Source organism: Giraffa tippelskirchi, chromosome 5 (assembly GCF_054371585.1).
Source record: "Giraffa tippelskirchi isolate mGirTip1 chromosome 5, T2T-mGirTip1v1.2.pri, whole genome shotgun sequence".
Lineage (NCBI taxonomy): Eukaryota > Metazoa > Chordata > Mammalia > Artiodactyla > Giraffidae > Giraffa > Giraffa tippelskirchi.
Window position 1 is genome coordinate 35,205,725 of NC_137279.1, and position 16,551 is coordinate 35,222,275.

The 16,551-nt window shown below is 51.6% G+C and overlaps 1 protein-coding gene across 2 annotated transcripts in view; it reads left to right on the top strand.

Moving 5' to 3' along the window:
• Nucleotides 1-16,551, top strand: part of SPSB1 (splA/ryanodine receptor domain and SOCS box containing 1) — a 74,591-nt gene that overhangs the window by 5,167 nt on the left and 52,873 nt on the right. Inside the window, exon 1 of one of the 2 annotated variants that reach the window (XM_081489348.1) lies at nucleotides 12,639-12,873. The exons of the other annotated variant lie outside the window; for it this stretch is intronic. The gene's annotated coding sequence lies outside the window, so the exon portion shown is untranslated. Of the gene's footprint in view, nucleotides 1-12,638; nucleotides 12,874-16,551 lie in introns of those variants that run through there. 2 annotated transcript variants of the gene reach the window in all.

Here is a 16,551-nt window from a genome sequence, read left to right on the forward strand (position 1 = left end):
GAGGGTGTGTGGTGGGGTCTCCACGGTTGGCACCTGGGTGCCTAAAGGCCATCTGGAAAGACTTCTCTTGGCTTAAGGGTTTGATTCTTCTATCTCGTTTCTTAATTGTAGTAAAATATACATAACATCAAAATTATGTCTTAACCATCTTTACAAAATTATTTATTTTATTTTTGGCTACACTGGGTCTTTGTTGCTGCCTGAGGGCCTTCTCTCGTTGCAGTGAGCGGGGGCTGCTCTCTGGTTGCGGTGCATGGGGCGTATCATTGCCCTGGCTTCTCTTGTTGTAGAGCGCAGGCTCCAGGTGCACAAGCTTCAGTAGTTGTAGCACATGGGCTCAGTAGTTGTGGCACATGGGCATAGTTGCTCTGTGGTATGTGGAATCCTTCCGGACCAGGGATCGAACTTGTATCCTCTGCATTGGCAGGTGAACTCCCATCCACTGTATCACCAGGGAAGTCCACGTCTTAACCATTTATAAGTGTACAGTTCGGTGGTATTAAGTACTTCACTTTGTTCTACAACCATCACCCCCTCCATCTCCAGAACTCTTTTCATCTTGTAAAACTAAAACTCTATCCCTATTAAGCACTAGCTCCCCACCTCCCCTCTCCAGCCCCTGGCAACCACCATTCTGCCTTCTGTCTCTGTGAATTGGACCACTCCAGGCCCATCAGATAACTGGAATCACATGGGATTGTCCTGCTGTGACCGACTTACTTTTCCTAGCATGATGTCTTCAGGGTTCATCTGTGTTGTAGCACGAGTCAGAATCTCCTTCCTTTTAGGGCTGAATAACATTCCATTGTATGCATGGACCACATCTTGCTTATCCATTTATCCAAGGGTGGACATTTGGTCTCTGCTTTTTCATTGCTCTCCCTGAGAGTTATAGGCTCCCAGGAAGGAGCCCTCATCGTGGGCCTTAGGGGTCCCTGTGGGAATGCAGAGGAAGGGGGCTCTGATAGTGGGCTCCTGCCCCTCCCTGATGTGACTGGCCCAGCCTCACATCTTGCTGTGCCCTCCAGCTGGTCAGAGGTAGATGAAGCTGCTCATGGGGTCATGCAGGCACCTGGGAGCCAGGGTTACAGCTTGGGGGGAGAGGCCCCAGGACTCAGGCTTCACTTGGCTGAGAGCTCCCCGAGCTGCTGTTGGGGTGGGAGAAGCGGCCCCTCCAGCCCCATCCAGCCTCTCGTTCCCAGGGCAACACACACTTGGTTTCCACTCCCTCACTCCCCTGGCACCGGCAGGTCTTTCCAGCAGCTCCTGGAGGTCCCCGTGCTAACTGCCCAGGCTCTCCAGGACCTTCTAGTTCATGTCCACTCACCATCCTGCTGCTTTGGCTCCATGGCCCCCTCTCCGCCTAGAGAGCACTCTCCCCCGCCCCCTTCCACCCGGACCACTGCTGCTGCCTCTTGGCCCTTTCTACCTTGTCTCCCCCACAGACCCCTCCCACCCCCACCCACGCCCCCTCCTCACATCTCTCTTGGGCCACCCACCTCCTCATGCCGGCCCCCCTTGCCCCCTCCTAGCTTCAGTCACCAGCATCTGAATCCTGCTGACTGCCCCTACCTCTTGGACTCTCATCATAGGACCTGACCGCCAAGTTTTCAATTCACAGATCGGCATCTCCCCCCACGGCTCTGTGGACCATCAGGAACCCCAAAACAAGCCTCTTCTTGTGCGCTGTTATTGACCCACTCGTGTTCATTCTTTCATCCAAACTTTTACTGAGCCCCTGCCATGTGTGGCCAGTCTGCTAGGGCTGAGAATACAAAGGATGGAGTTGAGGGGGGTTCCTGGCTCTCTGAGTCCTGTCTGCCAAGTAGGAGATGCAGACTTGTCCCCCTGATGACCTTACCCCAGGGCATAGAGGGATACTGACAGAGAGAAGGTCATCAGGAGGCAAGTGGGCCTCTCAGGTGGAAGGATGGCAGGTGTGGAAAGGTGAGTGTGGGCCAGTGTGTGGCTGGAGTGGGGCTGAATGAGAGCAGAGAGGATGGAGAACACCAGGGGATGAGTCTGTGGGGAGAGGGGCTGGGATATTAGAGAACACTCCCACAGGGAGCAGGGGACACCCGGGGATGCTCCCATGAGAAGGGGATGACACTGGGGGGTGTTCCCATGGGGAGGGGCGACTTTGGGGGCTGCTCCCACGGGGAGGGGTAGAGCCCAGTGGATGCACCTGGAGGGCACATCTCGTGTGAACTCTTCAAGGCAGTGACTGAGTGTTTCGGGGTGATGACTGGTTCTGTCGTCTGTCTCCACCTTCTTGGCCATGAGTCCCCACAGCAGGGTGGCTGAGTCTTGGGCCTCCATTGTGGTGGGGTACATGCTGCTTCCTGCTCCAGTTCGCTCATTACATCTTCACTAGGCAGCTTTGACTGTGGAGAGCCCTCTGGGCACCGCAGAACTAGTGTGTGAGGCAGGGGAGAACCCGTTTTCCTGGGGTATGCCTCTTACCCTCCAGCCCAGATGTGGGAGGGAGTGTGGGGGATGTGGGCATAGGTGGGCGGGCAGGTTGGGCTTGGGGGTGCTTGAATGCCAAGCTGGACAGTTTGGATGTAATGGAGTCACCATTGTAGGAAGAAGAACCACACACAGGAGATCAGGGGGAGAAGGGGCAGCGTAAATGCAGGCACAGTGCTGGGCTCAGAGCATGGTCACCCACAGCCACCTAATGGAGTTTGGCTTGTCCGGTTGCTCTCCCCGGGGCTGTGTGTGGGCAAGTGGCTCAGTCTTCATAATGTCAGTGAGGCCTGTAGAATAGGTAGGTGCTGCCCCATTTTACAGATGAGGAAACTGAGACCAGTTCAGGGCTGCTGGGAGCTAGGAGCTGAACTGTTCAGCCTGGCTCCTGGGTGTACACACTTAAACACCACGCTCTGCCACAGAGAAAGGGAGCAGCAGAAACGAGTGAACTGAGAGACAGGCTAGAGGGTCACATGTCACCTGTGGCTTGGTACATTGGCCGGTGGGGGCTGACAAGAATCAGAAGTGGCCCTAGGTTTGAGGGGAAATGATGCCCACCACACACACACACACACACACGCATGCACACACACACACAAGAAAATGGGGTTACTAGTTCTAACTCCAGGATGTCTCCATACGCTCTGTGATACTAGCCGATTACAGTTTTCTTTTTTAAATCGAGATGAGGTCCATAAAACATAAAATTAACCATTTAAATTTCTTTTTTTTTTTTGGCCATACCATACGGCACGTGGAATCTTAGTTCCTCGACCAGGGATCAAAACCGCACCCCCTGCAATGGAAATGTGGAGTCCTAACCATTGGACCACCAGGGAAGTCATTCAGATTACCCATTTTAAAATGAGCAATTCAGTAGCAATCAGTACATTCACAGTATTGTGCAACCAGCTTCGTCTAGTTCCAGAACGTTTTCCCTCCAAAGAGAAAGCTTGTACCCATTAAGCAGTCCCTTCCCATGACCCACCCCGCCCCTGCCCCTGGCAAGCACAGTCTGCGTCCTGTCTCTATGGATTTGCCCATTCCGGATATTTCCTATACATGGAACCATCCACTCTGGGGCCTTTTGTGTCCAGCTTCTGGCTAATTACGTGGGGCACAGCAGACTGAAGTGTTTCCTAGGAGGAAGTTGGGTTTCCCCTCCTGACTCGCTTGGGGGTCACTTGAAAGTGGAAACAAGAGCTTGTCTAAAACATCCACCTGGAAAAGGCAGGAAACTTCAGGCACCTGCCTTTGGCTCCTTTTCCATCGCCACCGAAGGCCCAGACACTGTCCTCTTGCAGTCAGTGGACTTCTTCATTGTTCTTAATTTTTTTCCAGTGATCTTTTAAAAGTGAGCACCTGAAATCTCAGCTCCCTTCTTAAAGCCCTTCAACAGCCACCATCACTCCTAGGGTTAATTTCCAGAGTTGTGACACAGCCCGCAGGGCATGACCTGGTCTCAGCTCACTTTGTGAGCCCTCCTGCCCCCCTCCTTCCATCTCAAGCAGCAGTGTCACCTGTATCTTTTGTGGACCAGCTCCAAGGCTGGGGGTGGTGGTTCCTCAGGGTGGGAACCTTTTCCAGGATTGGTCTCTGATAGTGTTGCAGTTTGATGCCATTTTCGAATCCTGTTGACCCATCTGGGAGCAGAGCTTCAGCTTCAGCCAGGCACTTTCTCTTCCCCTTTCCTCTCAGTTTTCTGAGACCTGACTGTCTTTGTCTCATCTGCGGTGTGACCGAGAGCTTCCTGCCCTGCTCTGGGGCGGTGATGCCCTGACCAGTGTCCACGGTCAGTGGGGTCATCTGCTCTGTGTCTACCCTTGACTCAGTCAGCAGCCATGGTGCCATGACCGTGGGTAGGGAGACAATGTGTTGACAGGCACAGAAGCGGGGACGGTGGCCTGGGGGGAACCTTGAGATGTCACCCGAGGGCATACTGGCCTGGTAGTCACAGGAGCCCTCTGACAAGCTGTTTCCCTGCTTGCTCTGTGGTCAGCACTCTGACCAGTACCTCTTGGAAGCGTCGCTTCAGCAACCCAGTCCTTTTGCCTGGATGCGCTGGACACTCTGTGAGCAGATCATTAACTGTCTGCTTGGTGATCTGGCTGCAGGGCTGACAGACACTGGGGTTTCTGGCTGGGGTGGTGCCACTGCTCTGTGGCCCTGCACCTTCCCTCGGGAGTAGGGGCTCCTGGGGAGACCCCTGGAGCTCCTGCACCTGCCATGGGAGGGCCACACAGGCAATGGGTTGTGTTGTTGGACCTGCCTGTTGGATTGATCCCAGGAAGCCTCACACAACCCTGAGATTAAATGCAGGACTCAGAGGGAGGCAGTTTTTGTGGATGGTGAGGGGCCCTGCCAAGTGCTAGGGGTGGGGGCACTTCAGTGGATTTCTGGGGGAGGGAGGTTTCTTCGTTGTCTGAGGGTCTCTCAGTTTGGAGCTTTTAAGAAGCTCTAATGAGACCGTTGCCCTGCCTTTGTGAAGCTGGGCAGGATCATCTTAAGGGCAAAACCACTGTGAACTGTTCTCATTATGTATAAATTATATATAAATGTCAGGGTCCCTTTAAAAAATCGTCCTCATCTTTGGAGAACTCTGATGTTCAAAAGATAGGGCTTTCCCCCCACTCCTTCCAGTTCCAGCCCGTGGGGCCAATTTTGAGCTGTTTTGTACGTTTTATATGTTTTGTCTCTTTGCCTCCCACCCCCTGCCTCGGGCCCTCCAGGTTCCCAGAGAGCGTATCTTCCACACCATTGTGTCACTCTCAGGGGTGTCTAGACAGCTCAGGATAAAGGGTTTTTTTGTTTAATCCTTCATCATCCAGCCAGTGTTCCCTGAATGCCCGCTCTGTCTCAGCTGCCACGGTGCCGGCACTGAGAGCTGCCCACACAGCTCCGACCCAAGAGGTGCATCCCAGCCGAGTCCTGAGCCGTGACTGGGGTTTCTCTCTGCTCCCCTCCACCCCCAGGGTGTCTCACCCCACTGAGGTTTTGCCTTGCAGTCAGTGTTTATATGTATTTTTTAAATGGAAAAATGTGAACACAAGCCAGGGCAGAGGCTGGTGTTGGGGGAGCAGTCACCAGCCAATCGCTGGGCTCGACCGCACGCGGTAGACAGCTTCCTTTCTAGGCAGATCGGACTAAGGGATGCCAGTGAAGTTCCAGGAGGGTCAGGTGGGGCTCTTGTGCTTTGGAGGGTTGAAATTGTGTTCTTGTTTCGTAGGCAGCTCTGAGAAGGGGCCACTGGGAGTCCCACCGGCGTCCCATGACCATCTGCTAAGGAAGGTTGGGCGGGGCTGTGTGGACCCCATCTCCTCGGCCCCTGATTTCCTGCCGAGCCTCAGGGATGCCACACAAAGCGGTGGGAAGACAGGCCATTTGAACAGAGCACTTCAACCTTGTTGAGCAGGGTGGGGTTTTGTACAAGGCTTAACTTAGAGGGAAAATTATTGGAGCTGCTGGAAATAATTTGGGGGGCTTCTCTCCTAGAGGCAGATGAGGGGTGGTCTTCTCCACCCTCTCCTGCCCCTGCCACCCACCCCCAACATACTTCAGTAAACTTATAGGAATAGATAAAGGTGAGGACCAGGGTGAATTGCAGCACCCAAGATGGTTCTGCCTGAGATACTGAGTTCTCTGGTGTTTGGTGCAAGGTATGGTTTTAGCCACAGGAAGAGGGATTAAAAAAAACAGAAGGTACAATCTGTTCATAGGACATATATTAGTTCAGTTCAGTTCAGTTCAGTCGCTCAGTCATGTCCGACTCTGTGACCCCATGAATCGCAGCATGCCAGACCTCCCTGTCCATCACTAACTCCCGGAGTTTACCCAAACCCACGTCCATCGAGTCGGTGATGCCATCCAACCATCTCATCCTCTGTCATCCCCTTCTCCTCCTGCCCACAATCCTCCCCAGCATTAGGGTCTTCTCCAATGAGTCAATTCTTTGCATGAGGTGGCCAAAGTATTGGAGTTTCAGCTTCAACATCAGTCCTTCCAATGAACACCCAGGACTGATCTCCTTTAGGATGGACTGGTTGGATCTCCTTGCAGTCCAAGGGACTCTCAAGAGTCTTCTCCAACACCACAGTTCAAAAGCATCAATTCTTCGGCGCTCAGCTTTCTTCACCGTCCAACTCTCACATCCATACATGACCACTGGAAAAACCATAGCCTTGACTGGACGGACCTTTGTTGGCAAAGTAATGTCTCTGTTTTCAAATATGCTATCTAGGTTGGTCATAACCTTCCTTCCAAGGAGTAGTCGTCTTTTAATTTCATGGCTGCAATCACTATCAGCAGTGATTTTGGAGCCCCAAAAAATAAAGTCAGCCACTGTTTCCACTGGTTCCCCATCTATTTCCCACGAAGTGATGGGACCAGATGCCATGATCTTAGTTTTCTGAATGTTGAGCTTTAAGCCAACTTTTTCACTCTCCTCTTTCACTTTCATCAAGAGGCTCTTTAGTTCTTCTTCACTTTCTGCCATAAATGTGGTGTCATCTGCATATGTGAGGTTATTGATATTTCTCCCGGCAATCTTGATTCCAGCTTGTGTTTCTTCCAGCCCAGCGTTCTCATGATGTACTCTGCATATAAGTTAAATAAGGGTGAGAATATACAGCCTTGACATACTCCTTTTCCTATTTGGAACCAGTCTGTTGTTCCATGTCCAGTTCTAACTGTTGCTTCCTGACCTGCATACAGGTTTCTCAAGAGACAGGTCAGATGATCTGGTATTCCCATCTCTTTCAGAATTTTCCACAGTTTATTGTGATCCACACAGTCAAAGTCTTTGGCATAGTCAAGAAAGCAGAAATAGATGTTTTTCTGGAACTCTCTTGCTTTTTCGATGATCCAGCAGATGTTGGCAATTTGATCTCTGGTTCCTCTGCCTTTTCTAAAACCAGCTTGAACATCTGGAAGTTCATGGTTCACGTATTGCTGAAGCCTGGCTTGGAGAATTTTGAGCATTACTTTACTAGCGTGTGAGATGAGTGCAACTGTGCAGTAGTTTGAGCATTCTTTGGCATTGCCTTTCTTTGGGATTGGAATGAAAACTGACCTTTTCCAGTCCTGTGGCCACTGCTGAGTTTTCCAGATTTGCTGGCATATTGAGTGCAGCACTTTCACAGCATCATCTTTCAGGATTTGAAATAGCTCAACTGGAATTCCATCACCTCCACTAGCTTTGTTTGTAGTGATGCTTTCTAAGGCCCACTTTACTTCACATTCCAGGATGTCTGGCTCTAGGTGAGTGATCACACCATCATGATTATCTGGGTCATGAAAATCTTTTTTGTACAGTTCTTGTGTGTATTCTTGCCACCTCTTCTTAATATCTTCTGCTTCTGTTAGGTCCATACCATTTCTGTCCTTTATCGAGCCCATCTTTGCATGAAATGTTCCCTTGGTAGCTCTAATTTTCTTGAAGAGATCTCTAGTCTTTCCCATTCTATTGTTTTCCTCTATTTCTTTGCATTGATCGCTGAGGAAGGCTTTCTTATCTCTCCTTGCTATTCTTTGGAACTCTGCATTCAGATGGGAATATCTTTCCTTTTCTCCTTTGCTTTTCGCTTCTCTTCTTTTCACAGCTATTTGTAAGGCCTCCTCAGACAGCCATTTTGCTTTTTTGCATTTCTTTTCCATGGGGATTGTCTTGATCCCTGTCTGCTGTACAATGTCACGAACCTCTGTCCGTAGTTCATCAGGCACTCTATCTATCAGATCTAGTCCCTTAAATCTATTTCTCACTTCCACTGTATAATCATAAGGGATTTGATTTAGGTCATACCTGAATGGTCTAGTGGTTTTCCCTACTTTCTTCAATTTAAGTCTGAATTTGGTAATAAGGAGTTCATGATCTGAGCCAGTCTGCTCCCGGTCTTGTTTTTCCTGACTATACAGAGCTTCTCCATCTTTGGCTGCAAAGAATATAATCAATCTGATTTTGGTGTTGGCCATCTGATGATGTTCATGTGTAGAGTCTTCTCTTGTGTTGTTGGAAGAGGGTGTTTGCTATGACCAGTGTGTTCTCTTGGCAAAACTCTATTAGCCTTTGCCCTGCTTCATTCTGTACTCCAAGGCCAAATTTGCCTATTACGCCAGGTGTTTCCTGACTTCCTACTTTTGCATTCCAGTCCCCTATAATGAAAAGGACATCTTTTTTGGGTGTTAGTTCTAAAAGGTCTTGTAGGTCTTCATAGAGCCATTCAAGTTCAGCTTCTTCGGCCTTACTAGTGGGGACATAGACTTGGATTACCGTGATATTGAATGGTTTGCCTTGGAAATGAACAGAAATCATTCTGTCGTTTTTGAGATTGCATCCAAGTACTGCATTTCGGACTCTTTTGTTGACCATGATGGCTACTCCATTTCTTATAAGGAATTCCTGCCCACAGTAGTAGATATAATGGTCATCTGAGTTAAATTCACCCATTCCAGTCCATCTTAGTTCACTGATTCCTAGAATGTCGACGTTCACTCTTGCCATCTCTTGTTTGACCACTTCCAATTTGCCTTGATTCATGGACCTAACATTCCAGGTTCCTATGCAACATTGCTCTTTACAGCATCGGACTTTGCTTCTATCACCAGTCACATCCACAGCTGGGTATTGTTTTTGCTTTGGCTCCATCCCATCATTCTTTCTGGAGTTATTTCTCCACTGATCTCCAGTAGCATATTGGGCACCTACTGACCTGGGGAGTTCATCTTTCAGTGTCCTATCTTTTTGCCTTTTCATACGGTTCATGGAGTTCTCAAGGCAAGAACACTGAAGTGGTTTGCCATGCCCTTCTCCAGTGGACCACATTCTGTCAGACATATATGGACATATATTAAGTTAACCTTAAAAATGCATTTCAGATACAGTAGGTGCAGACAAATCCAGTTTGATTCCACCTACACAAGATACCTAGAATCGTCAAATTCATAAAGTCAGAAAGTACGTTGGTCAATACCAGAGGCAAGGGGGTAGGGGGTGGGGAGTTAGTGTTTGATGGGGACAGAGTTTCAGTTTAGGAAGGTGAAAAATTTGGGAGATGGTGATGGTGAGAACTGCATAACAATGTGAGTGTACTTAGTGCCACTGAACTGTACAGTTAAATATGGTTAAAATAGTATTTTTATATCATGTGACTTTTGGTTGGTTGATTGTTTGGTCCGACTCTTTGCGACTCCATGTACTGTAGCCTGCCAGGCTCCTCTGTCCATGGGATTTCCCAGGCAAGAATACTGGAGTGGGTTGCAGTTTCCTTCTCAAGGAGATCTTCCCGACCCAGAGACTGAACCTGAATCTCCTGTGTTGCAGGCGGATTCTCTACCACTGAGCCACCAGGGAAACTTTTACCACAATAAAAATTTTTTTTTTTTTCAAAATGCACCAGAAAGGTACATTTGGAACATCCATGGGGACTTTTCTCCTTGGGTTGAACCACGCTTCATTCCTAGTCGGATGAAGTCGCTATGTTTAGACAACGTAGAAAAGTGGAGCTGACTTCCCCTCCTTCAGTCATGGGGACCCCTTGAGGACCAAGTTTTGTCTTGGGTTAACTGTTTTCCCTGAATTTTTGTAAGACAAAGCAGGTAGTACCCACCTTTCTGGATACTATAGCCGTGGGAAGCTCAGAGTGTAAACAGTAGAGGCTAATGTCGGATTCTCTTCTCTATGGGTGGAAAATGGGGCACAGGAACTGCAGTTTTGCTAAGTCCCATAAGTTTGCAGAGTCTCCTAGGTGCTAGTGGAGATGCAGGTAGGTACAATCACAGAAGTTTCTTGGGTGAGCAGCTCATGGGCTGAATTTTAAGGACTGGGTGATCTCAGCCCTTTCCTCTCATAGAAGCAGAGTGGTTTTGGGAAGCACCTACTGAAGGCTGCCCAGGTGGAGTTTGGGGCTATGGAGGATGCAAAGGTGAGGGGATCAGCAACAGCAAGTGCCAGTTGTACAAACTGGGCTGGAGGCTGTGTGTATTCCTGGTGGACCTGCGTACATGGACCACCTTTTCCTTTTGGGTTTAGACCACTTTGCTTAATGTTTATTGAGTACCTGCTATATGCCGGGCACATGCTCAACCCTTTCCTGTGCATTAACTTATCCTGTTCCCAGGAATCTTGTTGAGTGTGTGTGTAAGGGGACAGTTATTGTGCCCATTTCACAGATGGGAAAACTGAAGCACAGAAAAATCAAATCATTTGCCTGGGATCACACACAGCCACGCTGGATACAGACCCAGCCTGTGGTCTGAATCACTGTTGCACATGGCCTCTGAGCTTGAGGAGGCATGTGATCTAGTGGAGGTGGGGAGTGGGTCCAGAAGCACCAGTCACTGGAGGAGACTGTAGCCAGGCAAAGGAGGGGGTCCAGGAAGGGTACCCCAGGTGGAGGAGACACATGAGCCAAGCTGGGGAGGGGAGAAGGGGTTCATGTGATGCTGCAGTGTGGGATCGAGGTGGGTCCAACCTGGCCTTTCTGTGTTCGGCCCTTAGCAGTGGAGGCTGAATGTGCCAAGTGTCATTGGTGAGGCCGAGAAACGAGATCCTGAGTCTTGACTTTTTCCCTTCAGGAGGGACCCAGACGACCTGAAAATGTCCTCAGACTCCCCTGGACAGTTTCAGCATCTCTGCTGAGCTGTTAGTAGGCCCAGCCGTTCTGCTGACTCCTACCTCCTCTGTCCCTTAAATAAAATAGCTGGTCAGCTCGGACAGCTGGGGCTCCCCATCCTGCGAGCAGCCGTCCTGGCACCCCCCCCCCCGAAGGCCCCTGCCTGTGTTTCCCTCGGCAAGAGTGTCACAAATGTCTTCTTACATTGCTGTGTTTTCCTCTGAGAAAAAAATCAGCCTTAAGCCTCAGATTTTAATCACCTTCTCAAAGGACACTTCCTATGGATATTTTGAGTGACTAGTGGCTAAGGTCATGCTTCTAAGTAAAATCAGACTTTTAAACTAGGTCACAAACTCAGATGCCCCCAGGGGCCAGGAAGGAGGCACAAATGAAGCAGCCCGTGGAAGGCTGTAGGGCAGGGTGAGAACTGTGGCAAAGCGGCATGCTGTTGTCCTGTACGAGGGGGTAGCTCTCTTACCTGGAGATGTGGAATCCAGGGAACTACAGCGTCCACCTCTTTCTGTCCTAAGGGAGGCCAGGAATCTGGGTTTTTTTTTTTTAGTAGACAAATAACTTAAAAAACTTACTGGGTTGTTTGTTTGTTCTTAAAGAAACAACACAGAATAGACTGTCTGTGCCCTTTCTGTACAGATGAGAAGGGCAGGGCCAGGGAGCCTGGTGGAGTCACACATCTTGGGGCTTAAGGTGCTGGGACTAGACCTGTACCTGCTGGTACCTGGCCTGGCCCAGTTTCCACCTGGCGTGCCACATCCTGGATAAAGCAGCAGGGCTGGGAACCAGCTCAGTAAATTCCCCTGCACCAAGAGGTACAGAGCTCCAGGACAGAGCTTTAAGACAATCACATCCCTGCTATCCTTTGCTCCCCTAAAAAAGGTACATTTACGGCTGCCCCTCTGGCGCCAGGCACAGAGAACTTCATCTAGATTGTCCCTGGGGATCTCTGGCACTGGCAGAGATCTGTTGTCCTCATTTTACAGGTGAGGAAACTGAGACCTGCAAGTTTAGCTGACTTCACGGAGGGGGAATTTGAACGTGAGCCTGACCCTGAGCCTCGGCTTGTAACCGACCCCCGTGTATAGCAGTGAGAAGGACATTTCACCCTTCACCTGGAGCCGGGGGACTCTCCCACAGATGGCGATGTATTCTCAAACTGACCCACCCCCCAGGGCATCCCCTGGACTTTGGGGAACCTGGTGTGGAGGTCGGTGCCTCCCTGCTGCCCTCCTGGTTGGGAACCTCGAGAGCACGGTTGGCTCCACCCACGGAGGGACCGCTCCTCGGCTCACAAGGTTGCTGACTAATTCTCTTTGCAAACGGTTCGGTTTCACATGCTTGAGTTTCCAGTAACTACGTGGGTGGATTTGTTTCATTTAAGGGCAAAACAAAACAAAACATGGAGGGGGTTTTCTTTCCCAAGAAGAGGACTCGCCAATTATGGGTTTACTGCGTGCCGCTCCGGGCATCTTGGTGCCGGTCGGCAGCCAGCGGGGCCCGTTGCCAGGAGAGCTCCGAGGTGGGAATCGCTTAGTCATTACCAGCGGGGGCCAGGTGCAGGAGGTCAGGGAGGTGCAGTGGCCACTGGGTCCCGCAGAGGGAACAGGGGCCCTGTGCTCCTCCCCAGTCAGCCCTGTCCCTCAGGGCAGGGGCGCGGGACCCAGGGAAGGTGCCAGGTGAGTGAGCAGCCGGTTTTGCTTGCCATGGGGCTGGGTGCACCTCCCAAAGGACTGGGCCTGGGAAAGAAACACTGCCCAGCTGGCCGGGCCACCTGCTTCAGGTGAGTTGGAGATGGTGGTGTACCGGGGGAACAGTAGATTTTGTTGGGGAAGGAGTGAGAGACAGCTCCCACGGGCAAGGGAGTATGTGTGTATATCTGTCTGCCCCCACAGGCTCCACCAGTTGACATCTGCGTGCTGGTTTGGCGTGGGCACTGGCCAAGCCGAGCAGACTTAACGTTGATGTTGGGCCCTGAGGCTCCTGCCGTGCTGGGCATGACCACTTTAGTTGCTGGATGATGAGGGGGCGTGGCTTGTGGCCAAGGGGCAGATTGATGGAGAGGGCCTCCAGGGGCTCAGGGAAGTCGCTATTTATCAACAGGTCTGGGGGTGTGTGGGGATCTCAGAGCCCACATGTTGCCTTGGTGCAAATGTAGGCACTCTGCTGGGTGGCATCTCTGGTCCAGGGTTTCGTCTCTGGAGGATGCTATGCATCTAGCCTGGCTTTTCTGGAGGATGCCGTGCATCTAGCCTGGCTTTGGGGGCTAGAGCAGTTATGAACCTGGCTTCAGAGTCAGATGGAGGTGGCCAGAGTCCTGCTCTAGTATTTCTTGCCTCTGTGTTGTGGGCCTCAGTTTCCATCCATGAAATGGAGGTGTCAGAGGACCCTGTGGGTAGAATAAGTTGACATGGATGAGCTGCCAGGTACTGTCCTTGTTGTAACTGAACTCTAAGGCCTGGGGTGGGGCGGGGCCTTACTGCTCATGCACCTTCCTTCTCTTAGGAGGGACCATGCCTCGGAATTTACAATCCTTAATCCTGACCTTTGAGAGCTTGCTTGGAAGGGAAGAAGGGCAAATATACTGATAACTCTGAAACAATATGTTAGGCAGAAAGTAATAAAGGCAATGAGAGGCAAGTAGAGTTCTGGAGGATTTTGATGAGTTTAGCAGGTAAATCCAGGAAGGCTTCCTGGAGGAGGTGACACTGAAGCCAGAACTTAGGATGTGTAGGAACTGGAGAGAGAGGAGGAATAGAAGAAGGGAAACAATCTTTCACTGGTCGGAGGGAATGTGCATATGCTTAGGAGCTCAGATGGTCCCCAGTGTGTAGTACACGCTTAATAAATCCCATCATCAAAATCAGCAGGACTCCAAGGTTTTCAAAGATGTTTTTATAGACGTGGGAACTGATGCTCAAAGAAGCCAAGTCATTTGTCCAGGATCCAGGTTGAAAGGCAGAATTCAAACTCATTGCCTTGCCTTCCTGGGCCAACGGGTGAAGTATGTGTGTGTGTGTGTGCGCGCACGTGTGCGCCTGCATGGGGTGGAGAGCGTCAGGCCACCATGTGGGAGAAGACAGTTTTGAAGCCTTGTGCAGCTGATTTCCTGTGGCAAGGGGGCCAACCTTTTTGAGCCCCCGCAGTTCCGCGGGCTTCTTGGGTGGATGCTTTTTATTCTCCGTTGACCTTCCGGCCTCGATCCATGTGCTGGCTCTGGCCTGCCCTGGCCGCACAGACAGGAAACGGGGACCCAGGTGAAGGCCTGAGGGGAGTCCCAACCTTCATTGGGTTTTTGTGCCCGGGTTCTTCTGGAACTTCCCTGAGCCCTGGGCCTGCCCTGGAGCTCCCGGACAGGCGCGAGGGTCTGACCAAGCTTCCCCTGGGAGCCAGAGGATGCTGTAGGCAACCATGCCTCTGACAGCCAGGTGGGGACCAGAGGAAGCCGCCACCTTCCTCTCTCTTTCCGGGCAGATTGTTCTGGGCTGATGCTGCGTGGGGAGGGCTGGCGCTTCCTGTGGCCTGCTGGGGGTGCGGGGTGAGGGGTCTGGGCCGATGTGACGAGGGGTGAAGATAAATGTGAGCACCAAGAGTCCCATGATGCCCCTGCGTCCTTGGCCTGGGAGATGGCCACTCATGCCTCCCCCGGTCTGGTCCCTCCAGGTCTGTGCCACCTAGGCTGTCCATCCTCCCCGGCCCCTGCCTCCTTTTTACACTTCCTCCGCTGCAGTGTGGGCCTTGCCTGAGGTGCAGCATCTCCAGGCATCGGTGGTACAGGAGGCAGAACACGATGTCCCTCTTTGTCCTCGAGGCCACCCCTGCCTCTACTCTCAGGCTTCCAGCAGGCTGGGAAGACTGGGAGGTTTTGTTTTTAATATTTATTAATTGGTTATTTATTTATCTAGCTGCACGGGGTCTTAGTTGCAGCACGTGGGATCTTTAATTGTAGCATGTGGGATCTTAGTTCCTTAACCAGGGATCGAACCCCAGGCCCCCTGCACTGGGAGTGTGGAGTCTTGGGCACTGGACCAGCAGGAAGTCTCAGGACCGGGAATTTTGATTCTGACTTTTGAACTGGATCCTGGGTAGATGACTTAGCCTCTTTGAGTCTCAGTTTCCATGTCTATAAAGTGGGTGCGAGGATCACCGTAAGGACTAAACAAAGGACTGAACTATGTGGTGCCTCGGAGAACTGCTCTTCTGTCATCTGTTCAAGCCATTCGCCCAGGTCAGTGCCTCGGTGGGGCTCTGGACGCAGGGAGGACCCCCGAGGATTCTCTGTCCGTGGTGGGGACAGTCGTGTGCGCTGTAAACAAAACAGTGCGACTGGTGTGCTGCACAGCTCCGAGGAGGGCCCCCTAGCCCAGGAAGCCCACCTTGCTGGGAGGGTACTGTAGTGAGTCCTAGAGAGTAGGTGGGAGCTGGGAGGTGGGAGCCGAGGGGCTGATGCGGAGAGGGCAGCAAGCAGAAGCACTTTGTGGGCTGCAGGCTGAGTGTGGACACGGCAGGCTGGTGAGAGAGGCAGACGGAGCCACCCCAGCCACATGCTGTTGACCTTGACTGTGGGACAAGCCCCACCCACCTCAGGGCACCCCCAGTGGCTGTTCATCTTCTGGGGCCTTGAAATGCAGGAGCAGGAAAGGAGGCCATCTGCAGGGATGGAGACAGTGCTGGGGCCCTATTGCTCCATGCCCTCCTCAGGACCCCGGGGGGAGGCTGGTCCCCTCTGGAGTTTAGGAAGAGATGGGGGATGCCTAAGGTTAGGCACTTGGGGAAATCTTGGCCTGCGAGGCTGATGGTGAGTGGGGAGAAGACCTAACCATGGAGCAGTCCCAGGTGTCCCCTCGGATCAGAGAGAGGGGGTATCACAGGTTGGGAAGGGACAGAATGAAACCGAATTGCAGTGGAAACAGGTGGTGGATTTTCTGTGGCTTTGACATTCAGGCTCCTCCCACACAGGCATGTCTGGTGTGGTTTTGGGTGGGGGGTGATGTTGGTAGGGCCACCTCTCCAAGGCAGGGTTTCAAAGCACCATCCAGCCTGGTGTCCCGTCCTGGAAACAGGACAGCCCCCTTGACATGAGCTCCTGAGTCCACCCCCACTGGTCTTGTGGCTGCCCCAGCTTCTGCCTCCCCACTTCTCCTGTCTCCTGGATCTCGTGGGAGGACCCTGGCTGGACCTGGCCTTGGGTTGGCCACCTGCCTGCCCAGTCCTGGGGTCAGAGGTAGGACTCTCCTTCTCAGAAGGGCAGAGGGTGATTCGCGCTTCAAACCCACTGGATCAAGTGACTTCTATTGTGGCAGTAGGACGACCTGCGTGGACAGGGTCAGAGTTGTCTGCCAAGCCCTCCAGATGTCCAGGTTGGTGTCTGTGTCTCACTGTTTCTGAGTACCCTCCTCCTTTCTTTGGTTTGTCTTTGCCGCCCTCTTAAATTTACATAGCAGCAACCTCCTTCTATAAA